Genomic DNA, 24,599 nt, shown 5'->3' with positions numbered 1-24,599 from the left:
ACGTTTAAAATAACACTTGCACTGCGTGTGCTATCAAAATCGTTGCAGACTTGTCTTGGTCGGACTCTAGTTTGGTTACGCCATATTTTAGGTGTGTTTTGTTTAACTATGACTAATCTCGTTTGTTTTTTAATGTAAATGCAATAGGTACCTACTCAAATTGTTATGTTTAATGTTTTCCACAGAATAATAGACTACAGGTAATTGTCATAAATGAAATTTTAATGACATGACGTCACCGTCTTACGTAACAGCATACAACCCTCTACTTGGTATAATCCTATGATTACCCCCTTCATTATTAGATTTACGACCTGATTCGAACTTTAAGATTTAAGAACTTTAAGAAGACCTACATCAAAAATTTGCTAAAGGTACGATATGGATCGGATATGTCAGTGTCAAAACTGACGTTTTTGTTTGAAGAAACGTTAATTTTGATACTGACATGTCCGATCCATATCATATCTTTAGCAAGGTTTAGACGTATATTAAAGTTCTAATCAGGCCGTTAGTTAAAGAAGGATATAAACGTGTAGTGGCAGGCAAGATAGAAAGCGTCAAAACAAATCATGTACAGCTGCCATCAGATATATCGGAGCGGCCAAGGTGCTCACAAATATCTGTACACGCCTCGATTGTCAAGGCGTTAAAGTGCGTGTTCCGATATTTTTGAGCACCCCGGCAGCTCCGATATATTTAAATGACTAATCAAATCAAATGAAATCCACATAACCTTTAAAAACCTCTACATTTCGTTATTCTAACCAACCAGGATTAACTGTACATTATATTCAAAAAGGTCTTAAATCCCTTCGAAAATCTGTTCATAAAGGGCCTAAGTCTTTCCAAATTCAAAAGTGTTTAACCCTTTTTCTACTAGGCAGTGTAAGTTTAATTAATATATAAATAGCGCGAAAGGCGAGCGCGGGAGGGTTAACGATAGGGTTAACTACCCATTAAGACTAATTAAACTAAAATACGGTTCTTAATAAGGCAATAAATAGATTAATCTACATTATATGCTTTCTAGTTAACGTTTGAGAGCCTACACAAGTAGGTACACATATGAACAAACATATAATACAGGTGTATGTAGGGTCATTGAGCTAGTTTCCGTCCATGCTCTAGTTTTCGTCCACTTATCTAGCAAATAATATATTTCATTATTAATTAGCAACTCGCGGAATATCGTTTGTATGTAGACAGATAATATATTGTATAGACTTTAAGGATTGCGAATTGCGATAAGTCCTGTGCAGCAATGTAGGTTTATATTTAAATTTCGTCAAGTGAACGATAACTAAAACTGGACAAAAACTAGCGTATAGACCCTAGTGGAAAACTAACTACATATAAAGATATAGTTAGTGTATAAGAATTGTATTTTTTAAATAGCTTGGATACGGTGACATTTGTCATCTCCATAAAATATATAACCTTTAAACGCAAAATTTTACATAATTGTATTGAGATGACATCTGTAACCGTACCCAAGCTGTTTCAAAAATACTATACCATACGAGAGAAAACCCTACTATAAATAAATGCAACAAGTTTACGCTTTGGGGCTTGTTAAAGAAAAACGTCATACTTACCCACATAGTGTTTGATAAAATTATTCTAGTTATATTTTACCTTAGTCGAGTAAAAGAATTAAGTAAGTAGGTACCTACTTAACTAGTTTTTTGCTTATTCATATGACAGCAAACGACCCTACTTGTTATCCTTCCTACTAATATTCAAATTTATTTATACCTTTCTAATATCCTAAAATACATGGACACAAATGAAAGCACCTAATAAAGAACCAGCTCTTGCTTATCTAGTTTTGCATAACACCATCCGCGAACTAAATCAATACAAAGTAATACTTTCTTTAACTACACTTTGCATAAACTTGCAAAATTATTATACAGTTTACAATTTCTGTTCTTGCAAATTTATATCCTTTTTATCTTAGCATTAAGGGTTAAAATTTAATAACATTGATTTTGATAGCAGCAATATTAACTTTGCTTCTAATTTTAAAATTGCTTCATATACAATGTAGTTCAAAATGCAACCCTTTTAGTTTTGATACCTTATGTAGTTATATTAAGGTTGAATTTAGATTGATGTTAGTTTTACCAACGGTAAAATAAAGTTGGTTTCTAAATCGGTCACCGTGTGGGGGCAGTATACGTTGTAAATCAGACATGTATAAGTTGCAGACAGTTTCAGCTTTATGAGTTTTCTCGAAGTGACGAAAGTTAGTCAGTTTGAGAAGTTTTCTTATAGCGTAATAAAGCGTGAAGTTTTAGTTCGGAATTGGCTTATTTCAAACTAAAGTTTTGTGTGGTAATCATACTTGTTCATATGAAATCTGCTAATAAATCCAGTTAACGATTATCTCTGTGATCTCAAGAATTTGTGGTAAAAATGGAAAAGTGGTCACCTGATTCTACCAAATTAACCTTTCAACCCAGAATAACAAAGTAAGCCTTTTTAGAATTAGGCGTTTTCCATAATGTTTTTGTTATTAGATAAAATAACGTTAAAGTCAAAATCTGCTAAGATGTTTTTGTTAGTAACGAAAATAAATTATAAAAAACTTCAAATTTAAAATAAGTTTAATCAAATGCCTGCAACATAAAACTAGAATCAACTTGACTTACTAAAGAACCAATCTTTATCCGAGTTCAGACCACGCCCATCAAATGACATTAATTATTACACACATATACACACACAGACACACAAACATGAACCAAATTGTCTATGTATAGAGTTACGTTCACTCTCCACCTCCTTGGCCCAATATAACCGTTATCATTCAATTTATCTATGTATTTATTACATAGTTAACATACTGCCCTGACTATATAGACAAGTGTAGTTATATGTTATCATATATTTATTTTAACATTGGTCAGTTTGTCTTGGAAAGACCATTAGGTATGTATTTCATAATTTACATGCATTCCCGAGTTAATATTATGTTGTCAATAAATATAGTAATTACCTGCATAAGTATGTGTTATTGAACTTGCTCGATAATTAATATACGCCACAACAATAAATAATAGGTACGTATCAATATCGAATTCCCGCGCTTAAAAAAAATGGAGGCTCCAATTAAGGGGGTCACGGATTAACCAGGGCATGCAATTTTACTACCGAGCAAAATTCATGTAGATATCAAAAGAATATCCACAATACACATAGGAATAGGACTGTTGTCCTGTTGCCTGATCACTTACCATAAGTAATTAATATGCGCGTCCTTCATCAAACACAATCAAGACATAAAATACGAAAATTCAAATTCTGAACACCCGCGTTCGAATTTCAAAAAATGGAGGCTCCAATTAACGGGGCACGCTACCGAGCACAATTTATATTAGTTACTTATTTAATTCAAAATATGCCTACTACAATGCACGCTTAGGAATATGTAATGAATGTGCCCTAATCCTTTAACATATAGTTAGTCAAACCAATTTGGCAGTAAATAAGAACAAAGAAAACTATAAGTACTCATACTTTTCTTTTGGGTGCTAGTACTAGTGTGAGACAAAGATAGTATGATTCTCTCTGTCTATGTTTGAAGTGAGACAGTCCTTTGACAAGCTATATACTCGGGCCACATCAAACACCATCAAACCCACTCCTTTATTTAAAAAAATAAGTTTCGAACTCCCCGCGTTCGAATTTCAAAAAAATGGAGGCTCCAATTAAGGGGGTCACAGATCAACGGGGGCATGATACTGGCATGCAAATCCGCTACCGAGCTACGCAACCCGTTAGCCAGGGCCGTTCAACCTGGCCGCAATAAAAAATATTGTGAATAAAACGTAACGAGGATACGATGCATATTAATGTTTGCAGTGAGATGTTTAAGGATCGGTTGCACTTGCACCTAAATGTGCTGCCGGCCTAGCCAAGGTGACAATCGCTATCGCTTCGCCATCGAATCGCTTTGTGTCTCTCTATCACTCTTCCATATTAGTGCGACAGTGACAGTTGCGTTTCTATGTATTTATTACATGTGTTGGCTGCGCGGCCTGTTCCATTTGAAACTACACCGGAATTGATGCTGCAGTGTTCCTAGCGACATTACTGGCGACTTGCATTGCTGCAGGAAACGTGAAAATTGTCATTCTATCGAGAAAATTAAATTAAATTTGACACTTGCGGCAGCGCAGCGCAGTAATATACAATGCACCGCAAATAGGGAATATTATGCGAAACTCTGCGTAGGGAGCGCCGCTACCACAATTACTTACTCACAATCTGAGGGTCTACCGTAAACGAGAGAGTCGAAATTTTGTTATCTAACCTCTCTATGACTTTTGTATATTCGAGCGATAAAGAGGCAGATAGGTAGCTGGGTTTCGATTTTCGCGTTTCCCGGTAGCCCTTTGTAAACAAACCGCCTTGATGTATCAATGTCATACTTTATTGTCTGTGAAAACCTGTCAAAAAACAGTTTAAGGCACCGTTTGTATTAAGTTACTCTATGGTTTACGATGGGTGCTAGTGCTGCACTCTGGCGGCAGAACATTGCAGTAATACCCTCTATTAAATTATTATCGTTGCTTAAAATATAAAATTCGTTTTGGAAATGAATAATTGAATATATTCTGTTCAATTTATACAACTGCTTTCGGGACAGATATTATTTAAAAAAAGGAATCCTGTAATATTTTTACATGATAAAAATTAAAAACCCTTTTTGTTTATTCAGTAAACATTGGAAACCCCTGACCGATCGACTAAGCGCTTGTAAAAACGTAATTATACACACGAATGCGCATGATTCACGTAATTTTTGAATACTGTAACAACGACCAGATTTTCCATGCCAAAACCGACCTAGCTGTCAAATCTATACACGCGAAATCAAACTTTAAAACTAGCAAATAAGTTTTTAATTTGATTGACAGGTTTCGAGCACAACGAATTTTAAAATTGGAACTAGCATAATGCATAACGTGCTGTTCTGTTTAATAGATAAAATACCTTGATGGGAGGACTTAAGGTTGATTTTTAAATGGGTATAAATGGTCAAGTAATGGTGGAAGATGATGGCTAAGTTGTGATGTGCAGATGCCGTGGGAACGACCAGGTTTGGGAAATTCTAAATACAAACGAGACGAACGGACGCGATCGGTCCGAAGATATCGGTATGAGTTTGCTCTGCTTGTAAAATATAGTTCAGGCTATGAAGAAATATAATAGTGTAAGGTTTTGTTGAAAAGGGCGCCGAATGATTGACGTGAAATGATAGTGATGTTTAACAAGTACCTGTCGTTATTTGCATGTTTTTGATGTTCTTAGTAGACTTTACACAGCGCGTAGGTAAACAATTTAATATACGACAATAACAATATACGTCCGGTTACACGATTTTTACACATTATTAAATTGTACAACGGGACTTAAAATACTTAAATACGCTATTAAGTACCGTTGTGCTATTTAATAATATACGTCCGTATAAACAAGCTAACATTTGATAAAAATTTACTTACATACAATTGAATAGAGGCAGTAAAACGTACACAGTATGTAACTTTCTGGCCAAACATTTCAAAACGTAAATAAAAATGTTGCATTAACTAATCCATTTGTTTTTCAAGTTATACAATACAATACAAATCCTCTTTATTGCACAACCTCAGAATAAATGTACTTGGAAACACAAATTGGAAGTTATGTAGTGGATGTAATCTTAGCAAATGTTAACATGTTAGAACTTTGAATAAAATCATATATTTTGAATAGTTTAGATAAAGAAACATTAAAAACATGGTCGTTGATATATCATTGCAGAACTTTTATAAGGTATATCTTAAGAATAATCCCGTGATCTTAATCACGAAGATCGTTAATCCTTTCGATAATCGATTTGCACGCACGCGACCCCACCACAGGACTTATTCCGTTATCTTACCAAAAAACACTCAAATCTCATCTTTATTACTCACTAAGTAAAGTAGCAGGTTTTTTGGCCAGTAACTTGGTTTTCCAAGAACGCATGCGCGTTGGGACGCGACGACCACATCCTGCCTTTTGTCTGATTGAATCGAATCGAGTGTTCGATCGAGAATCGATACTTTTTGTACCACGACGTGTCTTTCGATGCGTGTTCTTTTTTCGATCTAGTTTTTGAAAGATTTATTTTTAATTTTATTTTTTAAATCATTTTACGTGACCCGGATTCTGCTGTGCAATCGGATAATTAAAAAAGCGGCCAAGTGCGAGTCGGACTCGCCCATGTAGGGTTCCGTATTTAGGCGATTTATGACGTATAAAAAAAAAACTACTTACTAGATCTCGTTCAAACCAATTTTCGGTGGAAGTTTACATGGTAATGTACATCATATATTTTTTTTAGTTTTTTCATTCTCTTATTTTAGAAGTTACAGGGGGGGGGACACACATTTTACCACTTTGGAAGTGTCTCTCGCGCAAACTATTCAGTTTAGAAAAAAATGATATTAGAAACCTCAATATCATTTTTGAAGACCTATCCATAGATATGGATAGGTCTTTACACGTATGGGTTTGATGAAAAAAAATTTTTGAGTTTCAGTTCGAAGTATGGGGAACCCCAAAAATTTATTGTTTTTTTTCTATTTTTGTGTGAAAATCTTAATGCGGTTCACAGAATACATCTACTTACCAAGTTTCAACAGTATAGTTCTTATAGTTTCGGAGAAAAGTGGCTGTGACATACGGACGGACAGACAGACGGACAGACAGACAGACATGACGAATCTATAAGGGTTCCGTTTTTTGCCATTTGGCTACGGAACCCTAAAAACCGTTCATTTTACAGTAGTTTTTCGGCGGACGACATTCAACATGTTTTTAGTAGGTATGCCACATGAGTAGTAATTTTTACAGATAACTTCATAGTAGGTACTCAAGTTAGGTACCTACTACATAGGTATATAGTTGGTCAAACCAATTTGTCAGCAAATAAGAACAAAAAAACTATACTCATCCTTTTCTTTTGGGTGCCAGTACTAGCGTAAGACAAAGATAGTATGATTTTCTCTGTCTATGTTTGAAATGAGATAGTCCTTTGACAAACTATACCTATACCTACAGTTCCTTTGATTTAAGGCTTGCGTTGTGGGTACTAGATGACGATATATGTATACACGATGATTTTTAATCGGTGAGCAGGAACATTTTTTTCTAACTCAGTAATTGATGTAAGTAGATCACGTTGAAGTCGTAATTACATGGAAACAAACTTGTTTTTTTTTATCATAGGTAATTTTAATTTTGAGATCAATTTTATCCTAAAATACTTGTCACTCTACTAATCGGTATCTATGAGTTATAGCCTCTTTACAAACTTAATGGAAATTGATAATTTATGAGTAATAACTTGTCATTGTCATTGTCATTGTCATATGCATAAACAAAGTCATAGATCCGTCAAATTTCCCGCCATATCGATGGCACTTGACGTATCGTAGTTACTTCATGTAGGATAACCATGTATTTAGTGGTTATTCGTTTTAATTATGTTTTAACTTTCAATAAAAAACTTTATTTATCAAATAATTATGCTACAAATAAAAGTAATTAATTACAACTAACAAAAATAAAATAAACTAATAACTAAACATATACTAAATTAAAACTACCTAAAAAGTAAAAACCTACAAATAAAAAATTGGCCCCAAGTCTGTGCCGACCGGTAGGGTGCCCAGAAGGCTGGCGGCGTTGGCGCGCTTACTTTCAATTAATTAAACAATGAGATAATTGCGTAAGACCTAGCCTAATATGTTTAAATTCGGCTAGATATTAATATTTTTCTACTCCTGATCACCGATTAAAAATCATCGTGTATAATAGATAGATATATATTAATCCTTATATACATAGGAAACATACATATTAGCTCATAAACACCTATCCCTGATAAACACGGATAAAAGCTCTTACTAGAATTCGAATCTGGGACCTCCACCGACAACTAAATATCCATCTAATAAAAACCATATCCTTCATCTTATGGGGATTTTCCGATACAAAACAATACTTAAAGATCATCATTCTCATGGCATGGGGATTTTCCGATACAAAACAATACTTAAGATCATTGACATGAAATCATGTCAAAAATTCCAATCATCCATATCACCGTCATCCTCATCGAAACCTTAATTAATCTTAGATATACAACATAACCATACCCAATTATCGTCACTATCTTTAAAACACATCTAATATTAAACGATAGTTCAATAACAATAACAATGTTAGCTATTATCGACCTTATTCCGCTGACAATAAAACTTATTATATAGGTACACGTACAGTTAGCGCCATGTTACGTACCAAAAGTATCTGCAACTCTCGATTACTTTTCTAAATAAAGCTATATCTTTTACTTGAATTTTATTATTCTAAATAATATTCGAATTTAAACTGATGTGAGATATACTAACATTGAATAATTATACGGTTTAGAGCGAGCGGCGAATGACTAAAACAAGTGAGTCTAAACCGTAAAATTATTTAATCTAGGCTTAGAATAAATTTAAAGGTAGAAATATTACTGTCTTGGGTGAGACTTGAACTCTGGATGGCCAGAGGCCGTGAGTTTAAGTCTCACCCGAAACAGTAATTTTTCCACTTTTAAAATTATTCTAAGCTTAATAGCATCGATCGCAGACGTTTCTGATTGTTTTAAATTAAATTATCCAATCTAAATAATATACTGTGTTTAGGGTTGTTAGAAATGTCTCGAGTATTGGTTGTCTGTGGAAAGAAAAGTGCAGTCAGCGATTGAAGCTTGTACAAGAATATTTTTTTTGACAATAACCTATATGTGATCGATTAACAATAACAATATAGTATCAATAACACTTGCGCATTTTTAACACAGATGTATACTGTACATTAAAATTAAGGAACTGAATCATCTTGATCTGCTACACGAATTTAATGCTTATTAGAATAAGATAAGGTTTATAATAAGTGAAGCTTCTTTAAATAATCAAGTAGAACAAAGCGTTGATAATGATATTTTGATTTGTTGACGGCTCTATAATGTTTCAAACTGTTTTGATAGCGATCCTTTGATGGTACTAAATAGATAATTACAAACAATCAGGTTGGAATTATTACAATTATAACAAACTGTAGGTACCTACCCAATAATCTTCTTCTACCTAGCGTTATCCCGGCTTTTGCCAGGGTCCGCTTTCCGACTTGCTTTCCTCCACTTTAGGCGACCCTGGGCGTCGTCTCGCCCGTTCACGCTCATAAAATATCTGCTTTCACGACATCGAGCCATCGCTTTTTTGGTCTACCGTGGGCTCGGATTACTACAATTATAAGGTACCTACCCAATAATAAGAGGCGTATAATTCTTGGATAAGTGATACATAATAATTTGCCAATTCGGTGATATGGACGAAATATCACGAATTTTCTTTCTGTACTGTAAAACAAAGTCGCTTCCCGCTGTCTGTCTGTCCCTATGTATGCTTAGACCTTTAAAACTACGCAACGGGTTTTGATGCGGTTTTTAATAGATAGAGTGATTTAAGAGGAAGGTTTGTGTATAATTTGTTAACCCGTGCGAAGCCGGGGCGGGTCGCTAGTTCTTTGATAAACAGTGATACATAATTATTTGCCAATTAGGTGATATGGACAAAATATCACGAATTTTCTTTCTGTACTGTATTATGGATATATGTTGGATACCCATAAAATAAGAAAACTGTTGTAGGTACCTACTTAGTTACAAATAGAAAAAATAATAACACATTATAATGATGAAGATAACATTTACTATCTAAGTTTCAAAAAAATATGAAATAATTATAATTTCTAAAGGTAGGTATGTCTAAAATATTAAATAAAATAATGATGAGTTATTATTGTAATATTCTATGTTTAGTGTGATGTGTGTTGCAAGTATTTATTAAATAAAAGTAACACTAACAGAACAAAATTCGTATGAGTTCTCGGTAGTTTATTTCGTGCATCGTAGTGCCATCTTTTGTCGAGTAGCGGAACTAAATCACTAACTCTTGCTTTCTGCATACGAATCAGACGTTAGGAATTTTAATATGAATGATTCAATTACTTTGTGTGTAGGTAGGTACTTAATAATAATTTAAGTGTTGCTTCGATCAAATATGATTATTAAACAGGACTAGTATTGACTATTTTTACATCCTACCGAAATACGTTTGTTACAGTTGATTAAATTAAATAGTTTATTAAATTCTCGAGTACTATAGGTCTCGAGGTCTATATTATGCAATCCTTGACCAATTCTTGATCAAGGAAATTCAATGAAAGGTTATCATTTTCTGTAAGTAATATAGGTAGTTTCTTATGAATACCACAAAATAATAGCTACAAGCTAAATAAGTTTACCCAACCGTTAACAAGCCACGTACGAAATACATTCATTGACATATTAAGTACGCATAATACGCGTAAATGTACGACATTAAGTATAGACGGAGTCACGCGTGCAACATTGTTAATTTGCTCTAAATATTATTGAGAGAACGCTCAATATGAAGGATACCTACTTAACTGTACAGGCTGATTATAATCTTATTGATATTAAAATATATTTTTTTAAATTAAAGGAAAACCGGGAAAAAATGCCTGCCAGGGGCAAGACTGTGAGTCTTTTGGAACATAGGTGCAAGCACAGATAAACAAATTAGCTACCGAAGCTTACCTGAAGCGAATTTTTCCATTCCTTTCCTTTTGTGAATACGCATTTAAAAAAAGCGGCCAAGTGCGAGTCGGACTCGCCCATGAAGGGTTCCGTATTTAGGGGATTTATGACGTATTAAAAAAAACTACTTACTAGATCTCGTTCAAACCAATTTTCGGTGGAAGTTTGCATGGTAATGTACATCATATATTTTTTTTGTTTTATCTTTCTCTTATTTTAGAAGTTACAGGGGGGGGACACACATTTTACCACTTTGGACGTGTCTCTCGCGCAAACTATTCAGTTTAGAAAAAAATTATATTAGAAACCTCAATATCATTTTTGAAGACCTATAGATACCCCTCACGTATGGGTTTGATGAAAAAAAAAATTTGAGTATGTATGGGGAACCCCCAAAATTTATTGTTTTTTTTTTCTATTTTTGTGTGAAAATCTTAATGCGGTTCACAGAATACATCTACTTACCAAGTTTCAACAGTATAGTTCTTATAGTTTCGGAAAAAAGTGGCTGTGACATACGGACGGACAGACGGACAGACAGACATGATGAATCCATAAGGGTTCCGATTTTTGCCATTTGGCTACGGAACCCTAAAAATACAGACTGGGTCACGAAATATAGGTATATTTTCTAGTAACTTTTATATCTAACCTAACTGAATTGTCCTATTTTGACTAAAGGTGTTTATATTTATATAAGGTTACTACGTAATGTTAAAAAGTTTAGGACCCTTTTTAGCTTAGCCCCAAAACCTAGATAAATAGCTTAATCACTAGATAAAGGAAGGCATTTTTGAAAAGAAACTATCACTCAGGTAGGTACATAGCATGTCCATATAGCGCACGTCATCTCATTCGATAGCGTGACGTGAAGTATGCGTTTACGTTAAGTCTGATTTTGTAGGCGATTTTGAATCTCCAAAACGTCCCGTTTGACGCGCAGTTCAAAATCCCATACAAAATGAGACTTACGCAAACGCGTTACTAGTCCGTAACGCTATCGAATAAAATTTACAGAGATCTGACTCTTAGTCCTTTAATCTTATACCTTTAAACGAGCAATTCTTGTATATTTATATATTTCGGGGATCTCGGAAACCCCTCTAACGATTTCGATGAAATTTGTTATACGGGGGTGTTTGAGGGCGATAAATCGATCAAGCTAGGTGTTATCTCTGGAAAAACGCGCATTTTTGAGTTTGTACGAGTATATGTTTTCTCGGTCTCCCAGATATTAGAAATAGAAAATATTTATTTGGCGTAAAAACATACATTAGGTACAACAGAAAATTAAATAAAGAAAGGTACACCAAATAGGATGCCGCTTAGCATAAGCAGTGTCTCTAAGACACTGCGCTGGTTTTCGGGGCACCCAAAATTAAAAGCTAAAACTTAAAACTAATACACAAACAGAACAGATATAATCAGAACAAGACAGATTAGACATACTTATTATAAAGTTAATTCAACATAAACGTAGGTACAATAATAAAATCCCACGATTAGCTCATAATTTTCGATAAAACTCGAAACATCGAATCTCCAATGAATAGAATAAGCGAGACGTATGCGCGAGGCGCCGCGGCGAGGAATGAATTTAGAACACCCCGTAGATTCGGTGTTTTCTTAGCATTAACGTGTAGCGGTTTGGATTCTGGCGATGTGTGCTAGGGTTGGCGCGATTAATAAAAAATAAAAATTTAAGAAATTAATATATGTTTTATTACACGTGTATATTATTCTTTTTTTTTACTGTATGGCGCGTGATTTTCAATTTATAATTTGGATGCAAAACTTGTATGTAGACGGCCGCTATATTATGACGGCAACGCTATACTAAGGAAACCAGAGCTTAACACAATGAAAAAAAAAACTGTAAACATTATTTACGGTTGTTTACCTACTACTTACAACCGTAGTTCCACGCTGACCACGATTGTTCACGGGTTTTTTTTTTTCATAATATAGGTTTATGCAAGTGTAAACCTGCTATACACTATGTTTAAGAGTAACTATTATTACCTAGTACCTAAGGTTTTGATTGCCCCTCCCATTATGGTCCAAAATAGCGACTATTACTTATTATCTATGACAAAATAGTTAAGTGTTAAGTGTATCCGGCCTTCACCACTGGAGGGCTTCGTCACTTTTTCTTTAATTAATATATGACATCTATTTTAGTTTATAATTTATAAATAGTAGTGTGACTACTTTAAAAAAACACAAATCAAAATATTTAATAAAATAATTTGCTTTGTTCCCAAAGTTGTGAATAGTAAAGTGGTTTTACGGCAATTACCTATAGTACAATTTAACTACTTAGTGTCATGTAGGTACCTATGCATGTATAGAGTACCTACCTATATTTTACACAGTTGGCAGCCCTACGCGCCCCGCAGCACAGTATGTCATAATTTTTGGCGAACGTGAACAAAAGGCGGCTTAATGAACGTATCGCCTGAAAGCGTTATTAAGCATTGTTGGAAGGGTTCCTTTTATTTAACCACACATTTTGGGAATTGTGTGACGAAAAACTTGCGGAATTGGAGGGTAATGAACTTCGGATGAACTAATATGAAAATATAATCTTTATAATGTCTTTTACTTACTATGATTAATTGGTAATTAATTAAGTAGTATCCGTATCTACATACAAAAGTTGCGGGCTAAGAAAGAAACATTTTGTAATCGACAACCCCCCAGAAGGCAGCGTTACATAGAGTTTAAAAGTTTAAATACATTAGAGCCACTTGCACCACCCCACTAACCCGGGGTTAAGCGGTTAAACCAGTGTCAAATTGTACTGGTAATAATGGTAGGTCCAGGTTTAACCGATTAACCCCGGGTTAGTGAATGGTGCAAGAGGCCCTAATGGATTTTGGAAAGCATCTATCAACAAATAAATTCCTTGACCGTAGGTGTGCCGTAGGTAAATATATGAAGTACCTATATGAAATAGCTTTGATAATTTATAGATATGATAATAAAAACGTTCAGAAACCGTTCGCGACAATCTTCATCACACGTTGCTCTGAATACATGAATGAGAATCAATTTGATTAGACTTGCTTTGCTGACCTTACTCCGTAATGTGTGCGGTTCTTATCGACTGCCTTCGGGACTAAAAGTACGGATAGCAGAAAAAAAATGTATTTTTTAAATGTGCTATTTAAAATTTTAATTAGCGTTGATTTTAATAGTCTGCAGAATTGTAATAATATTAATTTGTAGGTTAATAAAGGTTTGTAGGGTAATGTCCTAAAGTTTTTTGCTGCTTAATATTTAACAGATAATGAAATATATAACCAGATTATAAATGATATCATCTAACCGTATAAAGAGACACAGATAGAGAGAGGAAGGTTTATTTTATTACCTATTTCGAGATATAATGTAAACATTTCGAATTATTTCGTCAAATTCAAAACAAATGGTGGCATACCATTGATAGCGATAGCGGGTAGCGATCTCTTCCAGAAAATTTAAGGTGGAAAAGGATGTCAATAAAATAAGTAAAAACCTAAAGCCTTATATAATTATTGAATAGGTCAAAACCGTTCGGGAAAACGGTCTTTTTTGTGAAAATTAAAAAAGTTAATGATTTACATACATTTTTGTATGACTTTTTAAAGTACCTATTAGAAGGTCTTAACATGCCTATAAGGCTAAAGTACGAAAATTAGTCTTTAAAGTTCGATTATTTTATTATATCCACCAGGAAAACGTACTTAACTCACACTAAAAAAGTTTTTGATCCGAATGTAATTTTTCCTTTTTTTTTGGCATCAAGTCTGCCGTTTGTACATTGTTGTATATTTTTTGCCAACGCTCCGTGAATATATCTCCACATTATCGGAACATCGGGCATATTTGAAATATTCATACGGCAACTAGCGAACATTAATGTTCAATGAAGCCCTATCTGTCTGTTCGTCTGTCACGGTACGTTTAGTTTTATTTAACTGGAGTTTTATTTTAGCTACGTTTTAGTTTGGAATTGAGTTTTGTGACGGAAAATGTGAACTTTAAAACAGTGGTAGTCATAATGAGACCGACTTGCCGATCTATTTATTTACTGTCTATACCAGTGAAGTTATTTAAGTTAATATTAATAAGTTGTCTTGTAAGTGAAATTTCTGTAATTTCTTAGACAATAAAGTTTATTTCAATTGAAATGATACTCGTCTTATTGATTCATTCTAGTAAGTAGGTAGGTATACCATTTTTGGGGCACTCACCAAAGGTATCTAGGTATCCAAATTTATTTTACTTTATATTACATATGTTAAGAGCTGAGATAAAAATGCTCAGATGGGCAAGCGGAGTCACCAGGCTAGATAGAATTAAAAATGTACATGTTAGAAGCAGTTTTAAAGTCATGCCAATCTCAGACAAACTCCACGAAAGCCAACTCCGATGGTACGGACATGTAATGCGTCGAGAAAAAGATCACCCGGTAAAAATTGCTCTTGAAATTGACATAGGCAAACAACTATCAGGACGCCCAAAAGCCACCTGGTGGAGAAACCTGGAGAAACAGTCGCTAAAAATACCAGCAACCTACTATGATAGAGCCAAATGGCGGAAGCATATTCAGAGGGCCGACCCCAAATGAAATGGGAGAGGCACGGAGAAAGAAGAGAGATTACATATGTTATAGAGAAATTTGAAAATAAATTACAATTTGATATCAGAACTATTTAGCTTCTGTCCTTTCCCAGGCCATAACGAAAAAAATACATAGAGTTCTCACTCCATACATCAGTTTTAGTACCAAAAAGACTATTCTCAACAGCATAAGACTTTCCGGTCGGTGCTACATCTATTATCAAGTAGCAGTACTGATAGTTCCGCTACTCGATGCTAGATGTAGACACTGAAATTAATAGTCCGAACTGATGTATGGAGTGAGCACTCTTGTCTTACTATATTTCTCTATGCCCAGGCCTTAAACTATCTTTAAACTAAAGGAGAATGGGCAATTTTGTATGGGGAGTGTAAAATATCTAAATCTGTTTAGCGGTTTAAGCCTAAAGAGGTAACAGACAGACAAAGTTACTTAGTATTTATAGTAGAGATTGTCAGTTTTTACTGCGTATTTAACAGAAACTCGTTTAATTTATTTATAACCTTAAGGAAACTGCAAAAATACATCCAAATGGAAAACAAACATTTCTTAATTCAAACTCAATCTGAAACCCACATAAACACTTAATTACACAATTATTCACACATTGTATGGAAGCTTTTATCCGACATCTTATACAAAACAAGCCTTATTATTATGACGATAAAGTCTAATTTGAATTAGGGTGTCCACAAGAACGTAGATTCACGGAATAAATTAACGGAATGAGCTTAGTCATTCGTTTCATTAATTAAGATCACATGCGGAGGCTTAAACCAATCTTGGGAACAATTGCCTCCTTATGCGAGTAGGGTGAACATGCTAATACTTTGTTTATGTGGTATACATTGGAAACATGTTACAAAATGAGTCCTGCGGGCGCAGCATGGTTCCATTTTTTGGTTGTGACTGTGCCCGTCACTTTCGCACCTACATACTTGTTAGAACGTGACAGGCATGGTGACAAGCGATAAAAATGCAAACGTGCTACCGCCGCTGTAATCGTCATAGTTATATTAAATGAACAACATTTATATAATTATGTTTACATAAAAAATATTTAACGACGATTACGACAAGATATTTAAATAAATAATTAATAAAAAATAAGTTTTTTGCCTTCTCACAATCATGTACAAAAATAGTTAAAATATGTCTTAGTAAGGTACTAGTATAAGGAACTAAGTATATTCGTAAGATAACACAAATGCGTATAATATATTACATAGGTACTTAACAATACATTTCACATATTTGCTAAAATGAATAATAAATACTGATAGAATGTTTGCAAAAGTATAATCACTATCGTACATCGTACAGTATATGAATTATATTAGCTTTTCTACGCCGCCTGCTTTAATAAAATTAAGAGTCATAATGTTTTAAGTTTATTTTTCAATTATTTGCTCAAGTACTTTTAAACTAGGAATACAGAGTAGTATGGATAGGTGAAATTTTTATGTTATCAAACATATGTTATTACTGATATATGCAAGGTGTTAGCAAAGGCAAGCTACGCTCTGTACAATATTACATTCTGGACAGCATATCCCGTATTTTCAGAACAACCTTGCCACCCTACTCGCGAGACGCCGTGTATTACTCTTACTCAAACTTTTGTATAGAATCGTGAAAAGAATGGAAGGGAGGGTGATATCACTCCTGAATATATTTCGCAAGAATTTTCTTGCGTGGATTAACTGTAGGTATGCATATTAGTGCCACTTGCACCATCCCTCTAACCCGGGGTTAACCGGTTAAACCGTTAACTCAGTGTCAAATTGTACTGGTAACCATGGTAACTCCAGGTTTAACTGGTTAACCCGGGTTAGTGGGATGGTGCAAGTGGCCCTTAATGATCTACACAATTGGTACCGTACAGTTGCGTATTTTTGCCTGCGCTACCTATTTTCGCCTAGTTTGACATAAGTTGCCGTTAACAAAATGTTTTTAATGTAAGCCTTACGTAAAACTGCTAAATACAAAGTATTTTTTACGGGTGTCAACATTCTTCGAACAATCTGCGGCTAACTTCACACAGTTGACTTTTAGTGAGGTTTTTTCGTGACACCGACCACACGTTTTTTTGAAAAACACTGGTTGTTTTTAACTTCAGTTTTAAACGGTGTTACGGACCCGGTAATGATAAAATTTTTACATGATTATATCCTATAACTATTTCTTTTTCATATGAAACTATTATTTAATGGCTAGCTTACGTTTAGAAGTCACAATTGGATAAAACATTGGTGAGGGTACTTTGCGACCATCTTGTTGCCAAATTTCGCCTACCCCTAGGGTTGATAATTTTTTTTACCACATTTATTGGTGGATGACATTACTTGTTTCAAGTTGTTTCCAAATTTAAATATTTTCTTATGTTTGGTTATTTTAGTTTACGCTATATGCAAATGTTTATCTCTACTCTTACCGATGTTGAGTAGGTACCAAATAGGTATTTTATGTTTCACTTTGTGTAAATAAGGTTGATTTGATGTCAATTACGATAATAAGAACAATTTTGCAACAATTATAAAATTTTGTTAAAAATATATTTTTTTTACTTATAAACCATTACTCTCCTTTATTTGGCATGTTGGTTAATTTTTGGCAGCCCTAGCTTCATTATAGAAAATGTATGAAAACAACTTCAGACTGCTACCAAACTTCGCCTACTACCCCGTTTTTAGGGTTCCGTAGCCAAATGGCAAAAAACGGAACCCTTATAGATTCGTCATGTCTGTCTGTCTGTCCGTCTGTCCGTCTGTCTGTCGGTCCGTATGTCACAGCCACTTTTCTCCGAAACTATAAGAACTATACTGTTGAAACTTGGTAAGTAGATGTATTCTGTGAACCGCATTAAGATTTTCACACAAAAATAGAAAAAAATCAATAAATTTTTGGGGTTCCCCATACTTCGAACTGAAACTCAAATTTTTTTTTTCATCAATCCCATACGTGTGGGGTATCTATGGATAGGTCTTCAAAAATGATATTGAGGTTTCTAATATCATTTTTTTCTAAACTGAATAGTTTGCGCGAGAGACACTTCCAAAGTGGTAAAATGTGTGTGTCCCCCCCTGTAACTTCTAAAATAAGAGAATGATAAAACTAAAAAAAATATATGATGTACATTACCATGTAAACTTCCACCGAAAATTGGTTTGAACGAGATCTAGCAAGTAATTTTTTAATACGTCATAAATCGCCTAAATACGGAACCCTTCATGGGCGAGTCCGACTCGCACTTGGCCGCTTTTTATTTATAAATATGCCTAGTGTGGTGTAGGGTTCATAATATATTACCACATTCCAAGGAGATACGACTTAACATGTGTAAGTCACAGAAAAGTAAGTATTAGCGGCAAGGCATGCCATAGGCGAAGATTGGGAAAAATACCCAAACATCGCCTATTGCCTTTGGAGCCATTTATTACCAACTTAACCAATGAAATTCTAAGTTTTAGTGGTGTATACTGATAGTTGGGAGTACTAAAAAACATTTTTTCGTCTTAACGAATTAAAATACTTTCTGAGGGATTTTTTGGGAAAAGTGTCAAAACCCAGGCGTACGTAACTCGACGGTACCTATAGTTTTTAGTAAGAATAAGTGCTACAAATAAAATCAAATAATAAGAGCTACTGATTTGACTCACATTTGTCCTTTTTAGGATTCCGTAGCTTAATGGCAAAAAACGGAACCCTTATGGATTCGTCATGTCTGTCTGTCTGTCTGTCCGTCCGTATGTCACAGCCACTTTTTTCCGAAACTATAAGAACTATACTGTTGAAACTTGGTAATTAGATGTATTCTGTGAACCGCATTAAGGTTTTCACACAAAAATAGAAAAAAAAAACTATAAATTTTGGGGGTTCATCAAACCCATTACGTATGGAGAATCTATGGATAGGTCTTTAAAAATGATATTGAGGTTTCTAATATAATTTTTCTCTAAACTGAATAGTTTGCGCGAGAGACACCTCCAAAGTGGTAAAATGTGTCCCCCCCCCCCCCCCCCCGTAACTTCTAAAATAAGAGAATGATAAAACTAAAAAAAATATATGATGTACATTACCATGCAAACTTCCACATATTCACTTGCATATTCATTCTTATCTTGTATCATGCTTATTGTCAGGAGACGGCAAGTATGAAACATAAGCCAACCTCTTGATCATTTTGGTCACAATGAAAAAAGATCATTTGAATTTACGTACCTGGATATATATATATGTTTGAAAGTTTAATCTCGGACGTTGATGAAAACCATTTTGCTGATGGTTCCCTGATAGCACAATTGGCAAAAGAGACGAATGGGTCCATGTTCTTAACCTTTCAAAGATATCAGAGATATAACGATCTGTTGGACGTTTTGCCACGTGACAAAGATTATTTTAAGTTCTTGACCACCGAACAAGTGTTGGCTGATTTTGCAAACCTGACCTGACCTGATAAAGTATATCAAGTCTCAGTCCGGGTTTAAGTCATCCAAGGTTGTGCTTATTGGGACCACTGATGGCGGACGTCTCGCAGTGTGGATGCGCGTAAAATACCCTGAACCAAGGACCGGAAAACCCCTCTTTACGCTTAATCCTATCCATTCGGTAACCCAATCAATTCGGTTACCGTATCATTCGGTAACCCTATCATACTGTTACCTGATTGTAACGGTAAGCTTATTGAAACGGTAACCTTAACCTTTAACCGAGTTAATCTCAAAACCCCATCGCGTTAGGGTTTTTGTTAGGGGTTTTTAACCGGTTTTTATTCAGTTATGGTAACCTTTATTATCGGTTGCTTATTGGTTTGCTACATTCGTATTTAGTGATGTGCCGTCAGTCAAATACCTACTAAAAGAAAAAGTTAATTTATTAATAGAACTAATAGTTTATTTTGTTATTTTTGTATTTTTTTTAATTTTGCTTATTTTAATGTTTTTGTTTATTTTAATGTTTTTGTTTATTTTACTTATTTTGTCTATTTTTTTATTTTGTTTATTTTACTTATTTCATTTATTTTATTTGTCATTAATTTTGTTAATTTTATTTATATAATTTATTTTGATTATTTTGATTATTTTTTTTTATTTTGTTTATTTTTTTTTATTTTTTATTTTATGTATTTGATTTACTTTATTTACTTTATTTACTTTATTTACTTTATTTACTTTATTTACTTTATTTACTTTATTTACTTTATTTACTTTATTTACTTTATTTACTTTATTTACTTTATTTACTTTATTTACTTTATTTACTTTATTTACTTTATTTACTTTATTTACTTTATTTACTTTATTTACTTTATTTACTTTATTTACTTTATTTACTTTATTTACTTTATTTACTTTATTTACTTTATTTACTTTATTTACTTTATTTACTTTATTTACTTTATTTACTTTATTTACTTTATTTACTTTATTTACTTTATTTACTTTATTTACTTTATTTACTTTATTTACTTTATTTACTTTATTTACTTTATTTACTTTATTTACTTTATTTACTTTATTTACTTTATTTACTTTATTTACTTTATTTACTTTATTTACTTTATTTACTTTATTTACTTTATTTACTTTATTTACTTTATTTACTTTATTTACTTTATTTACTTTATTTACTTTATTTACTTTATTTACTTTATTTACTTTATTTACTTTATTTACTTTATTTACTTTATTTACTTTATTTACTTTATTTACTTTATTTACTTTATTTACTTTATTTACTTTATTTACGTTATTTACGTTATTTACGTTATTTACTTTATTTACTTTATTTACTTTATTTACTTTATTTACTTTATTTACTTTATTTACTTTAGTTACTTTAGTTACTTTATTTACTTTAGTTACTTTATTTACTTTAGTTACTTTAGTTACTTTAGTTACTTTATTTACTTTATTTACTTTATTTACTTTATTTACTTTATTAATTTATTTACTTTATTTACTTTATTTACTTTATTTACTTTATTTACTTTATTTACTTTATTTACTTTATTTACTATATTTACTTTATTTACTTTATTTACTTTATTTACTTTATTTACTTTATTTACTTTATTTACTTTATTTACTTTATTTACTTTATTTACTTTATTTACTTTATTTACTTTATTTACTTTATTTACTTTATTTACTTTATTTACTTTATTTACTTTATTTACTTTATTTACTTTAATTACTTTAATTACTTTATTTACTTTATTTACTTTATTTACTTTATTTACTTTATTTACTTTAATTACTTTATTTACTTTATTTACTTTATTTACTTTATTTACTTAATTTACTTTATTTACTTTATTTACTTTATTTACTTTATTTACTTTAGTTACTTTATTTACTTTATTTATTTTATTGATTTTGTTTATTTTATATATTTTATTTATTTCGTTTATTTTATTTATCTTATTTATTTTATTAGGATAAAGTTCATTTATTTAACTTAAAAGGTAATAATAAAAAAACATTACAACTAACTATGAATAGTATGAATTAAAAATTTAAAACCTAAACTAAAATTAAAATAAACCTACTTAAAAATTAAACTAATACTTATAATATTATATAAAAACTAAAATGCAATACTAATAAAATAGATGTAAATAATATAATTTATTTGTTTTTATTTATTTATTTCATTTATTTTATTTGTTTTATCTATTTTATTTGTTTTATTTATTTTAGAAATTTACAAAATTAAAAGTAGTAGTATGTAACTACAAAAGTTAAATTAATTCAGAATAACATTCTAATTGAATAAAACGTTATTTAGTATAATCCTACATCTGGAATAAATATTCCGTTTTGTCTTTTGTATTTAAAATAAAAGTGTCATGATTTATTCACTTTCTATTTATTCTAAAATAACGAGTGCAAGAATTATTCTTATTCAAATCGATTGGAATAAGAATGAAATTTCTGTTTTTATTCTTATTCTTATTCAAGTTATTTTTTGCCCAACTCTGCTCTAGATTACTCTCGTGTTGTTGAAGGTGACTATTGAACAAAATCTGGAAAATATCTTTCATGTATGAAGTCAATTATTTGCACTTCCTAGTACCTAATAACATGAAGATAATAAATATACCTACACAGGCGAAGCAACAAGCGTATTTAAATCGAAACGCTGCGCTCCGCTGGCACGCGCTACAACGCAAGTGCACCGAATGTTTAAAGGTCGTGGTATTTTCTATTGTATTAGGATATTTAGGATTAAGCAGAATGCGGTGAGAGTCATAGTGACAACAATAAAGCCTTATTATTGTACTACACTACAGTATTGTTATCAGTACTCTGCCGTGTCATGACTAATTGATGTAATTGTAGATACATGAGTTAGTGGTAACAAGGTTAAATGGCATTTATTTGGTCATATTATACGTCATATTATATGTAGTACAATGTATATAGATAGTAAAATGAATTTCACCCCTCTTTTCAATGGTCGGATTGATTTGAATTTTTTGAAGCCTTCGAAACGGTGATGATAATTTTATAATGAAGCTACATAGAAAGTAAACTGCGAAATTATAATTATGATGGTTCAATGTATATTTCTTTGCGTATTAAGTATGTATTTTGTTTATTATTCCTACCAGCCTTGAGGTCTTACGTATGCTATCTCTTTCACACCTACGGAAAGTGAATGAGATAGTAAATTACTGCAGGTAAGAAAAGAGTCCTACGCTTATCACTATAATTAAATAGATTTGCAGAAAGTTGCAGGCGTGTTTGCACTTGAGACCGTCATTTATTACTCATTGGCAATAACAATAGGATTAAGTCGTGGCGTGGTGAATTCTTTGTCAGCATTTGCTAAACACGTGCGGCAAGCGTTGTGTCAAACGATATACCTGTTAATTTCCGTCTAAATAATAAATGCAAATTTTAAATATCAGAAGAGCTTTTAAAAACACCATAAGTCTTGGTAGTAACTCGGATACTGAAACCACATACTATAGTTCGTTTTTTTTAGCATTAGAAATAAGGTAAACAATCTTGATGTCTCTTTTAATTGAAAAGCACATTTTAAAAATAAGTTACGGTAAATATGTAACAATTATGAATCTAATACGATCTTTTATAGTCTTCTGCTTTCATAAGTAATAGTTATGGTTTTTAAAAAGTCGCTTACCTTCTTTCAAGTTCTTTCTAATGCTAAAAAAAAACGAATTATAAACATAATTCGAAAACAGAAAAAAATCATGAGTATTTTCCCCATTTGTTCCTGCCCAACGTGATCGCCGCGATACATGAGGCGGGGACATATGGGAATGATTTAAATGAAGCGCCTATTCCCATCTGTGCCCGGCGGGGAGAAATAGGAATACACCATATCAAGCCATTCCTTATCCTACCTTTAAAAACATCTTTTTTCAGGGTTCCGTACCCAAAGGGTATAAACGGGACCCTATTACTAAGACTCCTCTATCCGTCTGTCTGCCACCAGGCTGTATCTCATGAACCGTGATAGCTAGGCAGTTGAAATTTTCACAAATAATTAATTTATGTTGCTGCTATTACAACAAATACTAAAAACAGCATATAATAAATATCTAAGTGGGGCTCCCATACAACAAACGTGATTTATTTGCTGGTTTTTGCGTAATGGTGCGGAACCCTTCCTGCGCGAGTCAGACTCGCACTTGGCCGGTTTTTTATTTTTTACATTAATTTAGGCACAGCCATTGAAGAGTTTCGCTATCCACCATCCGTTCAGAGCAGCTGAATTGTACCTGATGATTTAGTTATCACATTAAAATAAATACGGGTATCGTCCAATACCAAGACTATGCGGCAGTAAATTAAATTTGTAAGATTTTATTGCATAAAATCAGGTATAAATTAGTCAAGAAACATAATAGTTTCTTGTCTAATTTACTTCCATCTATACGTAACGCCTATACGGCACCCATACTACATGTTTAATCCAGGAATATTATTTAGAATATAAAATCATGATTATATTTATTTGATTAAGAATGAGATTATTTTTATTCAATTTTTTCACATACGAATTATTTCCGATCAAAATTATTTGAATAATTTTGACGGGAATAAAATCAACATGATTTTATTCTTAGGAATTCTTATTTAAATAATGATTTTATTCTTGAATGCCCAACACTGCTTACTAAGTATGTATGTAATTATGTATCTATTTAATTTAATCAAAACTATTTCACCTACCAATGTTATAGATACCCAATGAATATGTATAATGAATTCTGCCCTAGTA

The sequence above is a fragment of the Cydia amplana genome, chromosome 14 (assembly GCF_948474715.1).
Source record: "Cydia amplana chromosome 14, ilCydAmpl1.1, whole genome shotgun sequence".
Taxonomy (NCBI): Eukaryota; Metazoa; Arthropoda; class Insecta; order Lepidoptera; family Tortricidae; genus Cydia; species Cydia amplana.
This window is presented reverse-complemented; position numbering follows the sequence as displayed.